Raw genomic sequence first — 19,879 nt, 5'->3', positions numbered from 1 at the left:
TTGCGCAATAAATGCAGGCCACTCTAAAACGAGATGTTCAAGTGTCTCACAGGCGCCACAAAACGTACACGACGGGCTGTCCACACGTCCTTGTCGGTAGAGGTGTTCGCGCACCAACACAGACCCAACCCTCAATTTGCATAACAGTGCTCTATCACAACGGGGCAAGCCTCGACCACGAACTTGGGGAGGGAACGATCCGTCTGCAACACGCCGGTCTGGGTGCTGCTTTAGGAGGTGTCGCCGTATCAGGAGACGAGCGTTTCCAAACATGCACGATATGTAAGGGCAGTCACATTCGTGGTGGGCAACACTTGAAGCAAGGCGATCAGCCTCTTCATTTCCAGCGATGCCCACGTGTGAGGGTACCCACTGGGCAATGAGGGGCACTCCACAGGAAGTAATTTTGCCGGAAGTTTCTTGGATACTGCACAACATTGGGCTATCGGCATCTTGTCTATGTCGACTGAGGGCAGCACGGGAGTCTGTAAGAATGACGACCTTCAAGGCGTTTAATTCTTTGTTGCTCTGAAGTACGTACACGAACAAATAAGAAAAAGAAACAACGGGAAATAGCTCGCCGAGAAGACCGATAAACGCACAGTGTGACGCAACTTGAGAAATAGTGATACTGAAGCGTCCAAGAATTTAGAAGCAAAAAAAAAAAAAAAAAAAAAGAGTGAATCGTCGCGACGAAACATCACAAGTCGCCGTAGGCGTCGAAGTGCATATAGTTATAACTAAATTTAATTTGCCCAGCTCTTATACCGTCTGCGCAACAATAGTTGATTGTGAACTGTCAGGTGCTCATATGCTGCGGCCTACAGCTCACGGAACGGTGCGAACACGCGCACGCAGCGAAAGTGAAATATTGCACGCGGACTTGCATATGCAGACGCGCAGTCGGTCGCTGCGAACCCGTGCGATCGCTGCATTGAGGCTTCATTCTGTTATGCTTCATTTGGTTATGCAGACAACCCACTAGATAAGAACATATTTAGCATAGATTGCTATCAGTGAATGCCGACCTTTCACTCAAGAAGCTGGTTAGGAGGACTGCATCGCGACGACCCCGCGTGGTGAACTTTCGCTAAACGAATCGGTAGAGAGATAGCGTCTGTAAACCATTCTGGGCTTTCTGTTTGCCCAAGATTATTATTTTGACAGCAAAAAGCTTCCTTTGTTTCTAGAGTACTTGCAGAAATGTCCAGGAGGGCTCCCGCGTGGTGTTTTTATTGAGCGCCGACAGCCAAACTTATGAGGAGCGCGCCGCGTTAACCCTTACACAAGCGAGGCGCTTCCCGACAGATGGCGACTCCGTAACTCCTCGCCCCCAATACGCAAATATGGCGTGGTAGCAGACATACGTATTATATTCACCTTGCGCAAGCACCTGCGTTCCCATACCTCGCACCCTTGGCTCTGCTAAACGCTGCCGCTTATGACGGCAAGTGTTTTTTTTTTTGTTTTTTTTTTTTGTTTTTACAGCGAAGCTGTTCTAGCTAACCGTAAAAAGTGGCGCCTGCTGTCGCAAAACCTCGCCGAGCTATAACGTCACTGCGTTGCCTAGCAACCACCTCGCGGAGCGGCGTGTGCCTCGATTCCTCTTTGTGCCGTGCACATGTTGCCTCGACATAGGACGTTAAGGATTAAGTGGTTCGTATGGAAAGGGAAAGGTTGCCGCTATCTTCTGCAGCCCTTGAGGGAGCACGGCTGAGCGCGAGACGTTAAGGAGAGGGAATGAGAGCATGCACGTGGGCGGGCAATGCTCGGGAAAGGGAAAGAGAAACTGAGAGCGAGGTAGAGAGATAAAGAAATTGTAGCAGCACCAACCACTGCCGGACTCGACTCCACCCACCGCGCGGAGGAGAGTCGAGTCCGGCCGTGCACCAACGAGGCAACGCGCAGAGCTGTTGCCGCCAGCGTTGCCTAGCCGCGCATGCGCCGAAGCAGTATCAATGACGTCCCGTCTCGTTGCCTAGTAACCGTCGGCGTAGGTGCGCGCTCGCTTGGCCCGACACAGACCAACACCACCCAGATAGCACAAGGCCTGTTCACTCCGATCCATGACGTCATGCTACCTGGCCCAAAATTTCCATTGCCATGCCTGGGGTGACGTAAGCAGTGATATCGAAATCACCGCTGCTTATTCAGGAGCGTCTGCATTAGATTCTATGGCAGTTGGGCCAGGTAGCATGACGTCATGGACAGAGTGAACGGGCCTTGTGCTATCTAGGTGGTGCTGCATAGACACGGCTCCTGCCTGCCTCCCTACCTGCGCTTGCGGCATGCCAGGAACGCTGTCGCTCGTAGGCGCAGACGCGTTCAGCGCTAGTCACGCGAAATGTCGCGAAAGGGAAGTTACGTCCGAAAGGGATCGCTTGAGAATACCTTCCCGAGATGCGTAGTTAAGTTAAACCAAGTTAAGACCTAGCAGCAACCAAGTTAATGCCTACCAGTAGCAGCCAGTAAGACTTCAAGATTGACACTTTCGCTGTGCCTTAGCTTTGCACGACCGAGTGCAAACTCGCCCGCTTAGTTTTTATTTATTATTTATTTATTTATTTATTTATTTATTTATTTATTTATTTATTTATTTATTTATTTATTGAGCGAAACGCTGCCCGGTTCGGAGCCCCGAATCTGTTGTATGACCAGCCGGTACGAACACGCAGCCGGACGCCCGCGTTGGTGATACATCCCACGCAGCAACAAATGTGTCGGCGCGGTAACTAAAGGCCGCGTTTACTTGAATGCTGGGGCTTCGGTTGATTTGCATTACACTTTTTTCTCAGCATGCAGTTCCTTGACGTTTGCATAGCCCACAACAGGGGCAAACGTCGTTCTGAATATATATACTCACCCACGACGCGTCGTCTGCTCGGCGTTTAGTTGACGTTTGCTCGTCACCGTCTTCGCGTACCGTACAATAGAGTAGACAATAATCCAGTGACCAATTAGGCTTTTAAAGCTTTCCGCATCGTCAACGCATCATCAGCGCTAAGGCTGTGGTGCCATCTGCTAGGTGAAAATCAAAACTCCCTTATATCTCGACATCGTCTGCGTATGCCTAATAGCGTCAAAACAAAGAACTGGTCTTAGTAACAACGACAAAACATACCTAATGTCCGGCGCTCACCATGAGGTGAGACTAAGCGTTGGCTGATTTCATTTTTTATTTCTCTCCGTCGGAGTTGAGTGCAAGTAACCAGCGTGAATTTGGATCGAAGTGGGCGCATGCGGAGATGCATGCGAGACGCCATGGCTAGTGGTAAAAAATACAACTGCACAAATAATCGCCTCTCAAAGCATACTATACGCATTCTTAGATAGCAACCGGGGCTACGTATTTCATAAATTTTCTTTTGCTGAAATTACACCGCAAAGAAGCTTACGGAGTAAAGCAAATACGCATATTTACAAAACACAACAATTAACCTCAGCCTGGAGGAGCGATATATCCGCGTAATAGCCGCGCTGTAGCTACAGTACGTTGCAATGGCATCTAGCGGAGACGCTGTACGCGGAGACGCCGATAGTGGCGCCACGACCTGGGCTTCGGAGAAGGCGCTGATCACGTGATCACGTTGTGACCCTCGCCACCCTCCGCGTTTTTGTGACAACCGTCACTTCTGCCAAGCTATAGAGCCGTTAAGGGAGCCCTTCTTGCCTCTTTGTTGCATACACGAAAGGAGAGACATGCCCAAAGACAGGTGAGCATGTTCCTTCCTCTGTAAAGATAACTAATTGATGAGTGAGTATCGCACAAGTAACCGAAAGCAGTGAACGATGGTCTTTTTAGTCTTTTTATCTCAAAGCTGCCCTCTATTCCAGTGCGCTCTGAAACGTACCGGCTCCGTACGCATACAGCGAGTCGCTGGTTGAAGTAATAGTTGTTGAAGTCGCTGTCTGTTCGAGCTAGGGTTATGAACGTTTTAAAGAAGTCTCGCAGTTTACTTTAGCTGCTGGCGCCGAGAAGCAGTAGTGCCGGATCAACGAGCCATTCGCTTCGATAAACACAAACGTTAATCAGTTCGTGGCCGTAGTCGCCTTGCATTCGTCCAGTGGCGAATTACTTAGGTTGGTTAGGAGGAATTATCTGTTGCTTTGCGCCTCAAATCATGGGATGCGTTCGCCGATTCGGAGCGAGGCTGCCCGGTTTTCGCTGGCGGATTCCAAGCGAATCGCTTCGAGTGCAAGGAGACATGCGGTTTTGTGACCGGAAAGACAAAACCTCTCGCGCTCTCTGGCGTTCTGCAGCGCAGCGCTGCGCCAAATCGAGCAGCGTAATTCGCCAATAGCTTTAAACCTGCCGAAGTGAAATTAGATTTTCATTACTAAGAACTGTTTCTCGTCGGCGATCAGCCTATACCCGTATGATGTGCTCTCTATCATGACTGGCTGAAGTTCGTTGTTACGAATGACTCGAGCTTGACAACTGCCTAAATTTGTGAACAAGGAGGCCTCGTTCGCATGGTAGGAGTGTTGCAGAACTGTGGCTGTTTGGCGTCGATAGCTCTTGTATGTGCAATCAGACGACTCTCTCTAAATGCAAGGAGAAATAAATTATCGCGGGTCTACACTGCTTGCAGTAGCTACAAATCGTACGGACGGTTCAACTCGTCGCTGGCTTGCGACTATATCATGCATCTTGAAAGGCGCCACGAAGGCTGAGCTGCACTTATTCTTTGGCTTCCTTAATCAGAGCTCTTTGCGGGATGTGTTACTCAGCGTGCATGCACGGTGCTCGTAAATGCGGCTGCATAATTACGGGCTTTGTCTTGCAGCAAAGCGCCGCCGTCGCCATCACACGAGGAGCTACGCGTCCGCGCCTTAGAAGGGGAACACTTGAAGTTGTTGCAGGTGAGAAGTTTTTCCTTATACACGAGATATGATCGCAGGCGCGCACTGGGGCTACAGTTCGTGCGGAAGTCGGCTGTGCAGAATAGGGGAACGGTGCTCAAACTGCGGTCCCTATGTCAGTGTCGTCCCGTGTTTCTTCTCTATCCGATCCGCCGACTTCTCCGAAGTGAACGAAGGTCCACGCTGTGGACTAGCGGACGGCATTTGTGGAGAATGAGTGGCTGCTAGGCACCGGCAGTCGGACGCTCCCTTTTCTCAAGTACTCGGCCTTGCCCTTATTCTTTCTCGGCACCTCGGGATTAAAGCAGCATGCGCATATGCCGCATTCTAGTATTCAGGCCCTCGGTTGTTCCTGGCACATAAAATATTGATTGATTGATTGATTGATTCGTTCATTGCTTGAAATTATTATTATTTGTGCACCAGTATTCAGGCCCCCGGGTGTCCCTGGGCACATAAAATAAATATTGATCAATTGATTGATTGATTGATTGATATTCTTGCGTTTCAGCAACTCATCATGACTGCGTTACGGTGGACTCGTCAAAAGAGGGAAATGCTCCAGGCGCTTGTCGAATCCCTGGAAAATCTGGAATAGTCGCATATAGTGTGACTCCTCTCACTTTTTTTTTTTTTTTTCAAATGTAATAAACCTCCTTCTCCTGAAATGAATGCCCTCTTTCTTTCTTGACTATCGCGCGCTGGATTTTCGGCACTAAAAAGTGTGTTTTACAAGCGCCGTAAACAACCACCGATAACAGCGTTTTTCGACATCACACCGGCAGAATAGAGGCCTTGTATGTTTGCGATTTATTACTGCGCTTCTGCTTTTCACGCAGTAGTAATAAAAAGAAATAAGAGCACGAGAAAAAAGAACACCAGTTGAGGAAGTCAAGCGTGAAGTGAGCCGAAGAGCGTAAACGAGGTGGAGAAGTCGCCCAAGATGACACGGAAGATAAAGATATCAAAGTCGACAACAAGCCGCATTATACAGAGTCTTGATGAACTGTCGTAGAGATAGACACGTTGCTGTGTAGTCGGAGAGGTACAGGAAAAGGTCCAAGATCGTGATGAGGACAGAGGGAAGAGGCGAAGAATATAACTGGAAACCCCATGCAGTGAAGCGAATCCTTGGGCTCTTCTCAGCCAGTCGGCAAACTAGAGCCGATTGTGCGTTCTGAGAATGGATGTGGGCTTACCCATTGTGTTTTGCTAATCCTCCCGACAAGCTTCCATTCGGTCGCTCGGGGGGAGATTACAGACGGACAATGCATAAAGCCTTTCTACCGCTTATCTGTTGAGGTTGGCTGACGAGACCCGTAGCATTCACTGCATTGCACGTACTTGATGAGAGGGACTATCTTATGCCGTATAGAGTCCAGATCCTTAGATTTGAATAAATCAAGTAGGACCTGGATGGTCCGAAAATTGTGTACTTACAGTCATAGGCGCCGACTACGGGGGGGCTCTGGGGCTCGAGCCCCCCCCCCCCCGCGCGCCCCTAAAATGGCATTACCGGAGTTCTGTTACCCACATAATTTGAGGATTCTCTTGCGTTGCCTCCACATTTTCACTTTTTTAGTGGCTAAAAGGTTACGGCACTATTGTTGGCACGGACGTGCACGGCTTTTAATTGATACTTTCGCTTTATTTCGGCAAATCCTGACAATGGGAGGACAAGCCCATTAGAAGCACCAGCGGTGGCTACCTCATCCGTGTTTCCTCAGTTTAACATTTTTTTTTAATTTCCACTGAGAACACCACGCACAGACACAATATATTTAAATATATACAAAGGACAAAGTTTATCGTATTTTTTAAACAGAAGGAAGTAGCCAACTAAATGGATAGCCTATACCTAGAGAATGAATATGTTGATGTATGTTCACCTCACTGCAAACTATTTTGCATGCTTTTTTGACCCTGAAAAAAAAAGCAAAAAAACTGCAGACTTCAGTGACCCCTTCGGCAGAGTCTTCTATCAACGGCGTGTGAAAATCACGTGAGTGCACGACATGTGTCTCAATATTGATTCTCTTTCCAGTAGGCAATGCTAACTACTGGCGACAAAATAAAATAAAAAAAAGCTTTTTTAATTATTTACAACATTTACGCATGAGGGATGGAAACATCGCCTCTTGCATCAAGAGGCCATAATTACGGGGTGTTTCAGCAAACACTTTCAAGAAATTTTTAAAGGTTGCCTGTGACAGATAGCACAATTCTAGTTGATGAGCGGGTCTACTCGAAGAGGTGGACATTACTTGCACAAAAAATCGAAATGCATAATCAACTATTTTAAAAAAATCACCAATTAGGTTTTTAACATATTAACTTATGGCCCGTGTTGCAATTTACAAGTTCTAGCCGTGGAATTCGCAAGGCGGATGCACTAGGAACTAATTCTCAGGATGGCACCAGTTTCGAAATATTAATAATTCCCGAACATTGCGGAGAAATGCATTGGCGTTCCAGTTACTTTTGCGCTTACCCGCCGTGGTTGTTTAGTGGCTATCTATGGTGTTGGACCGCTGAGCATGAGGTCGCGGGATCAAATCACGGCCACGGCGGCTGAATTTCGATGGGGCGAAATGCTAGAATACCCGTATACTTAGATTTAGGTGCACGTTAAAGAACCCCAGGTGGTCTCAATTATTCCATAGTCCTCCACTACGGCGTGCCTCATAATCAGATCGTGGTTTTGGCACGTAAAATCCCATAATTTGTTCTTTTCATACTTTTGTGCTTTGATGCATAAAACGACGTTTTGTTGAGAAAGTGACTGGCACGCCAATGTATTTCTCCGCAAAGTTAGAGAATTAATATCTCGACACTGGTGTCCATCGGGCGCGCGACGCAGCAGAGAGGCTGGGCCTTTCTGTACCGACGTGGGAGCGGCCCGCTACGTGCTGAAAGTTTTATCATACATACCATACTGGTGTCAGCCTGAGATTTTGTTCAAAGTGGATCCGGACTCCACGGCTAGAATTTGTAAATTGCATCATTGGCCATAAGGTAATTAGCTAAAAACGTAATAATTTAGTTAATTAGTCGATTATGCATTTCATTTTTTTTGTGCAAGTAATGCCCGCCTCTTCGAGTAGACGAGCTCATGAACTAGAATTGTACTATCTGCCTCAGGCCACCTTTAAAAAATTTGGAAACTATTCGCTCAGACACCTTGTATATAGAATTCACTCAGTAACCGAAATGATGCCAAGCCGGATTCACTCAAAATCAGAATAAACAGAAGTATAGAGATCATGCGCAGGAGCGCTTATACTCGGACTCAAAGTACTAAAAAAATAAAAGAGTGTAGTTTGGCCGGGAAGGCGAAGCAGTATTAGTGATAGCGAAGTAGAAGACAATTACACGAAGGAAGATTCTTACCGTGTGAAACCGTGTAAGGATCGCACCCGTGTAAGGGCCGTACCATGCATAACTTGACAGCCAATATAAAAAAAAAGCATCCATCCGAGAAGCAATCGCGTTCCGTGCGCTGATTCTGATCGGGCTCAACAGCGAATTGTCGCGCGCAGCATACTTCCGCGCGTCGCTACTGGATGTCGGGAGGAGGCGATCGTTGAGGTTTACGGCAGATTTCATACACGTAGTTGGAAAAAGGAGGTCAAATGGCCCGGTCCCACGAAAGACTCGTAAAAATCGCGACAGAAAAGTGTGGCCCTTACATGAGTCTATACGTTAGTTATAGTGGCCATATGAATTGTAGTAAACATTCACCTAAAATTAAAATAGTAAGCATAGCGAACATAGTGGACATAGTAAGCACGGACCATGTAAACCTGTAAATACCTCACTGGATGAGCTCGAGCACTCGCTTTCACAACGCAAGCATTGTGAAGAACGCCGGCAGCGGAGGCGAACGGTTCGTGCAGCCGCGCGATTCACCGCAACTCTGAAAATTACATTCATCATCATTATCTGCCTATTTTAATGTGCACTATATACTGGCGGCCTCTGTGAGTGATCTGCGATGACCTCTGTTTCTTAACTCTGCAACACTAGGGGTGCAGAAAGACAGCCCGGCAAGGAAGGCAGCGCGCATGAAGTTAGCAGCCATCCCTGGTCGCCCTTTATCATTGCACCCACCATTGATTACCAACAATTAAATATGGCACGCGGGCCCCATAAGCGTCAGCCATAAGCGTCAGTCATTCACAGTTACGGCAGGGCTAGAGGAGAAGACGCGTTCTCTCCTTCCAATTCGCGTTTTATTACGTGACCTACAACTAACCCGAATACTGAGCGCGTGGGAAATAATGCCCATCAAGCCACCATCCTTTTTGGCTCACTGTTACGTGCTTTTTCCCGCACCCACAGGGTATCGGTCGCTCATGCATATGGCTTTTGGATTTAATGCGGAACATCACGGCGACGACAACTGCGACAATTTGCCTGAGGTGTCGATATAATCGCTTTCGCCATAAAGTGAGAAATAGAAAATTGTTAGCAGAGGGTATATATAGGGTGTTTCAGCGAACACTTTCAAAATTTATTTAAGGTTGCATGTGGTAGATCGCCCCATTCTAGCTAATGAGCTGGTCTACTCGAAGAGGCGGACATTACTTGCACAAAAAATTGGAATGCATAATCGACTAATTTAAAAATTACTAATTAGTTTTTAACTAACTACCTGATGGCCCATATTGCAATTTACAAATTGTAGCCGTGGAGTTCGCAAGACGGATCCACTCGGAATTAATTCTCCGGATGACACCAGTTTCTAGATATTAATTCCCGAACATTGCGGAGAAATGCATTGGCGTTCCAGTTAATTTTGTGCTTCATTGCAAAAAGCGACGTTTTGTTAAGAACCTAACCGGAACGCCAATGCATTTCTCCGCAAAGTTAGGGAATTAATATCTCGAAACTGGTGTCATCCGGAGAATTCGTTCCGAGTGGATCCGTCTTGCGAACTCCACGGCTACAATTTGTAAATTGCCATATGGGTCATCAGGTAATTAGTTAAAAACTTAATTAGTGAATTTATGTTAATTAATTATGCATTTCAATTTCTTGTGCAAGTAATGTCCGCCTCTTTGAGTAGACCAGCTCATGTACTAGAGTTGTGCTATCTGCCAGAGGCAACCTTTAAGAATTTTAGAAAGTGTTCGCTGAAACACCCTGTATATATATATATATATATATATATATATATATATATATATATATTGTATTGAATAGAAGCACAGACAATCGGCCTTCCGCCAGAACGCCTGGTTTACTTCTGCTTCTTCTTCGCTCGCGGTCCGAGCGCTCAAGCCCTAGTGCGCCTCTTTGTCTTCACACTATATATCAATCAATATCAATCAATATTTATTTGACGGCAAAATCAAATACAGGGTGGGTGTAAGTACACGTTCGGAGGTCCCGAAGTAACAACTGTCGGGGGGACCTCCTAACAAGACATGAAAAGGGGGTTAGTAGGATCGTGGCAAACAGTGAGTCATGTCATATATATACAATTTCTATATCATCGGAAATGAACGGTAAGAGGAAAGAAATCTTAAAAACATCATAAGTATAATCACAAAGTAAAAAAGAAAGAAAAAAGTTGCATAAATCATTAAAGATAACTCGCAGAAATTCAAACGAGGATAAATGGCACGTAAAACTAACAACGAGAAGTATCAATTTATAGGCAAAATTCAGTGACTCGGTAATTTGAGCAGTACATTGCATAATGGTAAATCAGAACAACTTCAAGTTAGTTCTAGGTTCGTTAAATTATACTATGTGTTAGATAAAGTGTTCATGAAATGATCCTTCGTTCTACGCTTGAATGATAATAATGTAGATGACTTCATATCAGATGGTATTGAATTCCAAACAGAAATGCCTAAAAACGCGACGGTAAATTTCCCATAATTGGTTCTTGCTTTTGGAAGAAGAAGATTGTGTTGTGCTGAAAATCTTGTGTTGTTATAATTTATTAGGCTAGAGCGAGTAAAACCTGGAATGTTAAGCCCGGTATTTATAAGACGAAACATAAGCAGTGACAGCTTATGATTAAATAACATGCGTAAAGGTAAAACATTTAGGGAACGGAATATGGGAGCAGAGGGAGATGTATGCGATTGGAATGCAATTAGTCGTAGTGCCTGCTTTTGCAAAACTTCTAGCTGATGAAGATGTATGGCATATGTATTACCCCAAGATGACAGGCAGTATGAGAGATGACTGTGTATGTATGCGTAATATAAAGACATGAGAATGGTTTGCTGAAAAAAAGAGCGCGTTTTGATGATGATGTGAATACCAAATGAGATTTTTTGAATAAGTGATTGAATATGGAACTTTAGGTTCTCATCTAGAACTACACCAAGAAATTTAGTAGACGCGGATCTTCAAAGTACATTATTATTTAGAGACACTACAATAGAGTCAATGTGCAAAGTTCTTGTGGAATGGAATACCATAAGTGTTGTCTTAGATGGGTTAATGGATAGCTTGTTTCTTACACACCATGAATGAACATTCGCTAGGTCAGCGTTAAGTTTATCCTGCAATGCGAGTACATTTTTATCAGATGCGAAAATAGTGGTGTCATTGGCATAAAGAAGGCAGTGTGCATGTGTTAATATTTCTGGCAAGTCATTAATGAATATGAGAAATAAAAGTGGCCCAAGTATTGATCCCTGAGGCACGCCTGTATTTACAATTTTTGATGAGGAGAAGACACCATTAACTTCTACTATATATGGTCGGTCTATTAGGTAGTTGCGAATTAATTGTAAAGGCGTCCCAGAAATGCCATACGATTCAAGTTTACTTAAAAGAATACGATGGTTAATTGTATCAAACGGCTTAGTGAAATCAATAAAGAGAGCACCCACTAAGAGGCCTTGATCGATGGCTAACTTAACCCTCTCAGCAAAAGTAATAAGTGTTAGTTCAGTTGAAAAATTCTCACGAAAACCAAATTGATCCGGAGTTAAAAGATTAAATTTAGATAAGTATTTAGTTAAGCGATTGTGTATTAGTTTTTCGATCACTTTATTGAAGAAAGACAAAATGCAGATAGGGTGATAATTACTCATGCACTGATGGTCACCTTTTTTAAATACTGGGATTACTTTACCTGTCTTCAGGCGGTTAGGAAAGATGCCATCTATAAATAATCTGTTTGCTATATGTGCTAACGCAGGTGAGATTTCGTTAGATACAAGCTTAATGCTAGAGGGGCGTATCAAGTCGAAGCCTGGGCCGGTTGTTTTAAGAGAATTGATAATATTACATACTTCTAGCGATGTTGTGGGGAACAGGTAAAAGAAATGAGAACAGCGCGGAAAACTAAGTAACGTTGAATCAGGCTGGCTACCGTCTGTAATACTAAAATGGTCACTGAAACCATTAGCTATGTCTTGAGAGTCAGTAATATTAGCAGAACCGTGGTTCACACACGATATGTGATTTTTAGTTGTACGAATGTTCAAGTATTCTTTAATAACCTGCCAGTTTCGTCTGGTATCACTTCCATTTTTCCTTATTTTATTTTCGTGGTAATTACGCTTGGCATTTTTTAAAGTGGCTGTTAGAACATTTGAATATGTGTGGAAGCGCAATCGCAACGCATTATTGAATGGCTGGACTTTAAGTATCTTACGAAGATTATCTCTTTTTTTAATGGACCGTAATAAAGAATCACTAATCAAAAGCTTTCTTGGCGAGTCATATATATATATATATATATATATATATATATATATATATATATATATATATATGGACAGGTTTCGGAAAGCTGGTCGGCCCCCAGCCACCTCCGGAAAAATGAAAACTTTCCGCCTATGCTTGCAGTGCCGCCAAGCGTCCAACATAACGCCCATTTACAAGAGTTGACTGTCAGGAGATAGCCGCCAACATCTGTGGATTATGCATGTAGTGAGGGCAGTCGTACAATAATACAAGGACATGGCAGGCACGTCTCACTGTCTGGAGCCTCGATGCGTCGCTTGAAGTGCTTATACCGACGTGTAAACGTCACTTCCAGCCTAAGGTGTTGGAGCATATTATTGGCGCTGAAACGCTGAATTTTGCGTGGCGACCTAAACTGTATCCTTCAGCCTCTGGAGGTGCCTATAGCGATCTTCCGTATGGCGTTACAATTGGGGGGCCTGCGCCAACGTCTTCGCGCTAAACTCGGAAAAGGGGGAAAAAAATCGCCACACGTATCCAGCGATCTCGCAAGACACCTTTTATTCACTGATAAAGAGTCACGACTGGTTCCATCAACCCAAGGCAGTCCAGAAGGCCCGCGATGCGGCGGTGAGGCTTGGCCTTCCCGTCCCGAGAGAAATAATTTGTTGCTTTATGTACACCTCTCTTCAAATTCCTTTGTGTGGCTTTTTGACCTTGAAAAATAACCTGCAGACTTCATCGACCCCTTCCGCAGACTTTTTTATCAAGAGCGTCTAAAATGCACGCGAATAATAAGTCTCAGTATTGCTTCTCTTTCCAGCAGGCAATGCTAACGACTCATGAAAAAAGAACTCTCCTATAATTTACAAGATTTACTAGGGACGGAAACATCGCCACTTGCATGCCGAGGTCATATATATATATATATATATATATATATATATATATATATATATATATATATATAATTCACTCACTAATCGGAATGAGTCCAATCTGGATTCACTCGACATCAGAATCTATAGCAGATGCGCAGCAGCGCTATATATACTCGGACTGACAGAAAAAGTTGTCGCAGTTTCACCCGAAAGGCGAAGCATCAATTGCGATAGCAACTTAGTAGAGAGCTATACGGAGTAAGGATAGTAGTTTTATCGGCTGTACAAACTTGGACATGCAGCAGCACCGGCAACACACAGCACTGTTGTCGACGCCGTCGGCGTTTTGCCCGCGTTCGCACAAAATGCGTGCGGCGTTGGTGACTGTTGCCGGAGCCTCTGATATAAATAGGCACTTGGTGCCGCAGCTAAACGTCGCCTCCCTTCCCTGCCCCCCCCCCCCCCCCCCCACGGCCTTTTGTGCGTCATAAGAAGGCGCGTTTGCTCTACATATATGGTGATTGTAAAGGAGGAAAGAGACGCCTACTTCTGCAGCCCTTAATGGAGCACGGCACAGAACGCGCGTTTGTTCTCCGCCGTGCGTTCATTCCCCGTGAAAGCGCGCGTCCCTCGCGCCCTTTCACTCGCACATACAGCGTTCGGCGGCGCGCGGCGACGATTTCATCTCCATTGACGTCATACGGAACCTCACGGCGACGGCGACGGCGACGGCGACGCCGACGGCAGAAATCTGCTTTGGAGTGTCCATATAATTGCTATCGCAATAAAAAAAAGGGGGGGGGGCTGCAGTTTCGCCGGAAAGGCGAAGCACTAGTATTGATAATATGATTAGTGATAACATTTGTTAATATGGTTATTTGTGCGCCTCATAAATTATTACTATACAATCATTTGTGCTGCCGCTGGGAAATTAATAAAGCCAATGGCATAAGGCATGCTGTCACGTTGTCTTATGCTAATAATTATCGTCACAAGTTGTGTTCAGAAATTGTTATATATTGTGCAATTTTTATACATGCTACGTCTTCTGGACTGACCTTTCGTCAGGAAAAGATTGCTTGATTTTATCTTTGTGTATTTAAATTTTCACAAGGCATTACATGTTTTTTTTTTTTTTTTCATTGAATTGTATCTGTGCGACTTAATACGAACAAAACATATACTGGGTGTCCCAGCTATCACGCAGCACGATTTTAAAGAAGAGGGACGGCGTTACGCGAAGCAAACCTAGTGCGTATTGTTTCCAGTGCAGTGGAGTAGCCGCCAGTATTGTTTTCGTTACTGAGATTTAATTAGGTAATTGTAATTAATTATCTAACTCGAGAAGTATTCTCCTAATTATCAAAGTGTCATTGAGAAGATTGCAGAGCAGCATGAAAAACTGCCGATACAGCTTTCTGTTGCTCAATACGTGCTACATAAATGTCTTTTTCCGAGCGTGAAAGATGCCCGCAAATGCACACAAAGTGCCTCGAACGGCCAGTCGCGCGGTATTTCTGCGTGTATCCGCGGGCTCCTTTCACACTCGGAAAAACACATTTATGTAGTACGTATTAACCAACAGAAAGCTGTATCGGAAGTTTTCCATGTTGCTCTACAACTTTCTCATGGACACTTTGATAATAAGGACAGTACTTCTCGAGTTAGATAATTAATTACAATTACCTAATTAAATCTCAGTAATGAAAAAATTACTGGCGGCTACTCCACTGAACAGGAAACAATACGCACTAGGTTTGCTTCGTGTAACGCCGTTCCTCTTTTTTTTTTATCGTGCTGAATGATAGCTGGGACACCCTGTATATATCCCTAACGTGTTTAACTGAATCCGCTTGTCGCATGGCTCATCCGAGAGAGGCCATTCTCTTCGTGGTGTGATGAGACTCAAGACTGAAATTGAACTCTCCTACTATGAGGTCTTTGAAATACTCGTACAAGGCCTTCACTGCAGTGAAAAGTTCTTCGAGGTCACACGAAGTTTCGTCAAGTACAACTGTTATTTAAATTAAAGTAACACACACACACACACACACACACACACACACACACACACACACACACACACACACACACACACACACACACACACACACACACACACACACACACACACACATATATATATATATATATATATATATATATATATATATATATATATATATATATATATATATATATACGGTTCGGAGAGGTGTTCGGGCCCCAGCCCCCCGGAAAAATAAACATGAAAACTTTCCGCCTATGTACGAGACGGCGGTTTCGGCGGCGCGCCGCACGTCGTTGCCTGGGCGAAAGCGCACGAATACGAAACTATTACCGATTCTGCCCTGCTACTGTGCGATCAGCTGTCGGAAATCCAACTGGGTGGTCGCTAACGCACTGTGCTCCCTTCATGCTGCAAAATTTGCAATGGTAAAGGGAAGATGTGTGCAGGAGTTGGCCGCAAATATAGTGACTGGCGTATTAAGTAATGGAATGAATATGTGTGACCAAGACCATGGGCCGCTGCTACATAAGGACTGCCTCTGTTGCCGTGTCTTCGCCATGCACGGCTTTCCTCGAGGATAAAAAAAATGCACTCATCCGCCATCGTTGCATCGCTAACCTCCAAAGGAAGGACTTCCACACCAGCACGTCTGCAAGAGTGAGTACCGCTCGTTACACAGTGACAAAGGGAGTAGCGCCGCGCCACCTGGCGTAGCAAGTTGATCGCACCTCATCGGCACACATCCACTACAACTCGCACGCAAACTTACGCCCACTGTATCGTCAACTTATCGAGAATAAATGAAAAGGTGCACACTTGAATCAATGCGCCGAACAAGGGGGACGCCGACTACAGCTCAACAACGCATGAATGTTTGAAGCTGAACGTTTCGTGACGGTCCACAGAGTAAGCGAGTGACTAGCGATAATATGTCTTTGGTACAAGTTATCCCAAAGTACAGTACATCTACGTTCTAAGCCTTTTGCGCAGTAAGAACAAATATATCGCAACTGAGCACACTCGCGAGCCATTAGGTAAAAAAAAAAATGTCACAGTTTCGCCCTAAGGGCGAAGCAATGAATGCGATAGCAACACAGCAATGTCATACGAAGTAAGGTGAGCAGCTTTGGTAGCAATATGAATTGTAGTAAACATGAGCTGATTAAGTAAGCAGGTGTGCTGCGGCGTAAGTAGACCGACATGAAGAGAGACTCGATGACCACGAGAAGGCGCGTGTGAAACGGTGGTGTTGATGAGAAGCGCTGCTCGTGGGCAGCGCGTGCGAAGGGACACACCTGTAGCGCTGCACTGCCGATCCGGGCAGCATTGCATGTGTAGCGTGCGTTGGAAAATGTGGCCCGACTATTACTAACTGTGGTGTGAGCGCGCACAAACAAACATGAATAGATCACACTGAATGACTGCAGACAACGACTGTCAAAACGCTGGCAGCAAGCGCATATACGCCGCAACGGGGAAGGTACGTGCGGTCTATCGCTTCAACGGAAACTGAGCGGCGAATGTAAAGGTCAGAGCCGTGTGGAGATAAGAGACGGTGCGAGCGAGCGACGAGCGCGGTTGTTGGCGGAGTAGAAATGCGCCCCCCCCCCCCCCCCCCCTACGCTCCCTCCGGCGCTCGCTTCTCGCTTCCTTGCTTGCGCGTGGAAGATTGAGTGCGTTCGCTCTCCGTGACAGCGTGCGTCCCCGCACGCTTTTGCTCGGGCATACGGCGCGCGGCGAAGATTTTATCTATACGGAACCTCACGGCGACGGCGACGACGACGGCAGAAATCCGGTGGAAGTGTCCATATAATTGCTATCGCAATAAAAAGAAAGAAACGCCATCCCAAAGTAACCGCACCGAGGAACATTACTTAGTAAGAAACATGACAAGCCGCTGCTTCTAGGTGTTTGCAAATAAAGAGCGAATATCAAAACACACTTATCCTGATTTAATTCCTAAGTGGAAAGCTTGGACAGCTTGAAATATATTTCTAGCCCCGCCTTTAGACTAAGCATCGTATACGCTGCTAGCGCCGCTTGGACAATATGTAATGAGTCCCTAAAGCGCTGACATGTCGTTTGAAGCTGTGGACAAGGCTTCCTGTCGTCCACCCAATCCCCGTGTACGATATCTACCGAAACAGACGTTGGTTGAGCCGCACCGGGACGTCATGCACGTCCATTGTAAACACGAAGGAAACGGAGGCAGCTGAGGCAAGCAATGGACGCGTTACCACGTGATTAAACAGACGGCGCCCACGGGATTGCCATGAAAAAAGGTCCATGCCTAAGTGTCCGTACTGAGTCGTGGCTTGAAGAGACATATAGAGAGAGAGGGTTCTTTAATGAATGCCAGAAATGTTTTCTTGGGCGGCACACTAGTATGCTAGCCAGATGTGAATGACGAAAATAAATGTGATACGCGCAGTTCAAGGCCACATACGCACAAATACCCAAAACAGACCACAACACGCCGCATACGGCGCTAGTCCATGGACCAAGTATGTGTCGTAGCTCAAGGCATGATAGAACGTGATGTACAGTCGGTGCTCCGTAACGTCATTGAAGTTATATATGTAAAAGCTAGTGGCTGCTTTTTCTTTATGATTGAAATGGGGATAATTTTTTTCTGAATTCACCTTAATCTGCGAATCATAACACAACTCGTGTGATTAAACGTTATTAAGACGAATTTGATCATTACGCTCAATAATGTTCCTATAAAATATGCAGTAATATTCAATGAACCTTATTTTGACGCCAACTGTATCTACTACACTTATGGACAAAATGAGCAGAAGTAGTGTCTGAACACAGCCCAGCGGGTTGCCAGGCATATAGCCTCAATAATACGGGAAGTACACGAGTATTCATTCACGAACCGGTAGCTATACGAAAGTTGGGTAGTTACCAATCCAGCGATTTATTGATGTAATTCAGAATTTATCGAAACGCTTAAATATTATTTGGTCTATGGGAAAACGAAAGGAGAAAATTTAGGAGGATAGTTGGCAGGGGTTGCGATTTACAAGACCACACGGGCCGACGGCACCTCCTTATTTTTTTTTTATTTATTTGTACATACTGCAGCCATATAGCAGGGCTATTGCAGGAGTGGGTTAATACAGTGGTGAACAAAAAACAAGTGAAACTGAACAAGGAATCTTTCAACATTAGCAAATTCAAATATTAGTACAACAGGTAAAGCACTGGAAAATCATTTTCTTCAATACAGAAAGCAGCGAAACAGTGAAATACATGCACAAAGCATAAATCAAGCGTAACTGAAGCAGTTACACACGATGGTTTTCATAAAGAGCACTTTCGAATTCGCTTATCGGGAGTGAACAAAGACAGCCAGGTAGGGAATTCCATACCTATTTAGCGCGGAGAAAGAAACTGTACTTGAAAGTATTTGTACGGGCATAGAAAGGGAAAAGATTCAGCTCGTGGAAGTTACGCGTAGAAGAAGGCTTGGCGAAAGATAAGCAAACTGTGTTCGAAGTATGATAGAACTTGTTAATTATGTTGTGCAAAAATTTTAAACATTCCACATCACGACGCACGGAAAGTAATGTTCAGAGAAGGGAGGGCAGATGATGGTGAAAAATGGCGGTCATACCGGTGAGAAATGAAGCGGACGGCTTTCTTTTGAACTGCTTCTAGTTTGATTATGTTATTTTGGTTATGGGGTGACCACACTGTGGTGCCATAATCAATAATGGGGCAGACAAGTGTTTTATACATTAAGAGTTCAGTATCCTTTGGAGCCTTCTGCATAGTACGACGTAGATATCCAAGTTGTTTTAATGCCTTAGAACATGTTTGATCAATGTGTGCAGACCATGAGAGATTGTGAGTAAATGTTACGCCAAGGTATTTATATTGTTGAACTCTGGTTAAAGATGATCCATTCAAGGAGTATGTCGCAATTACTGGCGCTGCTCTTTTTGTGAACCTCAAAACAACGTTTTTTTTTTAATTAATGTTCATTTTCCATTTTTCGCACCAAGCACCGAAGGAAGCAAAGGAATCGTTCAGTCACTTATGATTAGTCGCAGAAACAATCACGTCGTATCAGACGCAGTCGTCAGCATAAAGAGGAATGCTGGAAGAAACATTTTTGGTAGGTCATTGACATAAATTAAAAACCATAAAGGACCCAGGACTGACCCGTGAGGAGCCCCTGAACCTACCTCAAGAATCGATGACCTTACGGAACTGAAGTCGACGTATTGGGACCGGCTAGAAAGGAAACTAGCAATCCAGTCGACCAGACGGGAATTCTTTAGTACGGCATTTAATTTTTGCAAGAGGTGAGAATGAAGTACTGAATCGAACGCTTTATAAAAATCAATAAAGATAGCGTCAATCTGTTTACCGGGATCTAATTGGTAACCAATGTCATGGGTGAATTCGGTTAATTGCGTGATAGTGCTGAAACCACGTCTAAAGCCATGCT

The 19,879-nt window shown here is 44.9% G+C and overlaps 1 protein-coding gene and 1 long non-coding RNA gene across 2 annotated transcripts in view; one reads left to right on the top strand and one right to left on the bottom strand.

Moving 5' to 3' along the window:
* LOC119436344 (lysosomal alpha-mannosidase) overlaps window positions 1-19,879 on the bottom strand; it is a 615,486-nt gene that overhangs the window by 516,417 nt on the left and 79,190 nt on the right. The gene's annotated exons all lie outside the window — the stretch shown is intronic.
* Window positions 3,598-5,672, top strand: LOC119450708 (uncharacterized). The gene is made up of 3 exons (XR_005191463.2): window positions 3,598-3,713; window positions 4,788-4,863; window positions 5,375-5,672. It is a non-coding gene; the product is annotated as an uncharacterized LOC119450708 (long non-coding RNA).

This window comes from Dermacentor silvarum, chromosome 1 (assembly GCF_013339745.2).
Source record: "Dermacentor silvarum isolate Dsil-2018 chromosome 1, BIME_Dsil_1.4, whole genome shotgun sequence".
Classification (NCBI taxonomy): Eukaryota; Metazoa; Arthropoda; class Arachnida; order Ixodida; family Ixodidae; genus Dermacentor; species Dermacentor silvarum.
Note: the sequence above shows the minus strand (reverse complement) of the source record. Positions and strands in the feature narration are given on the sequence as shown.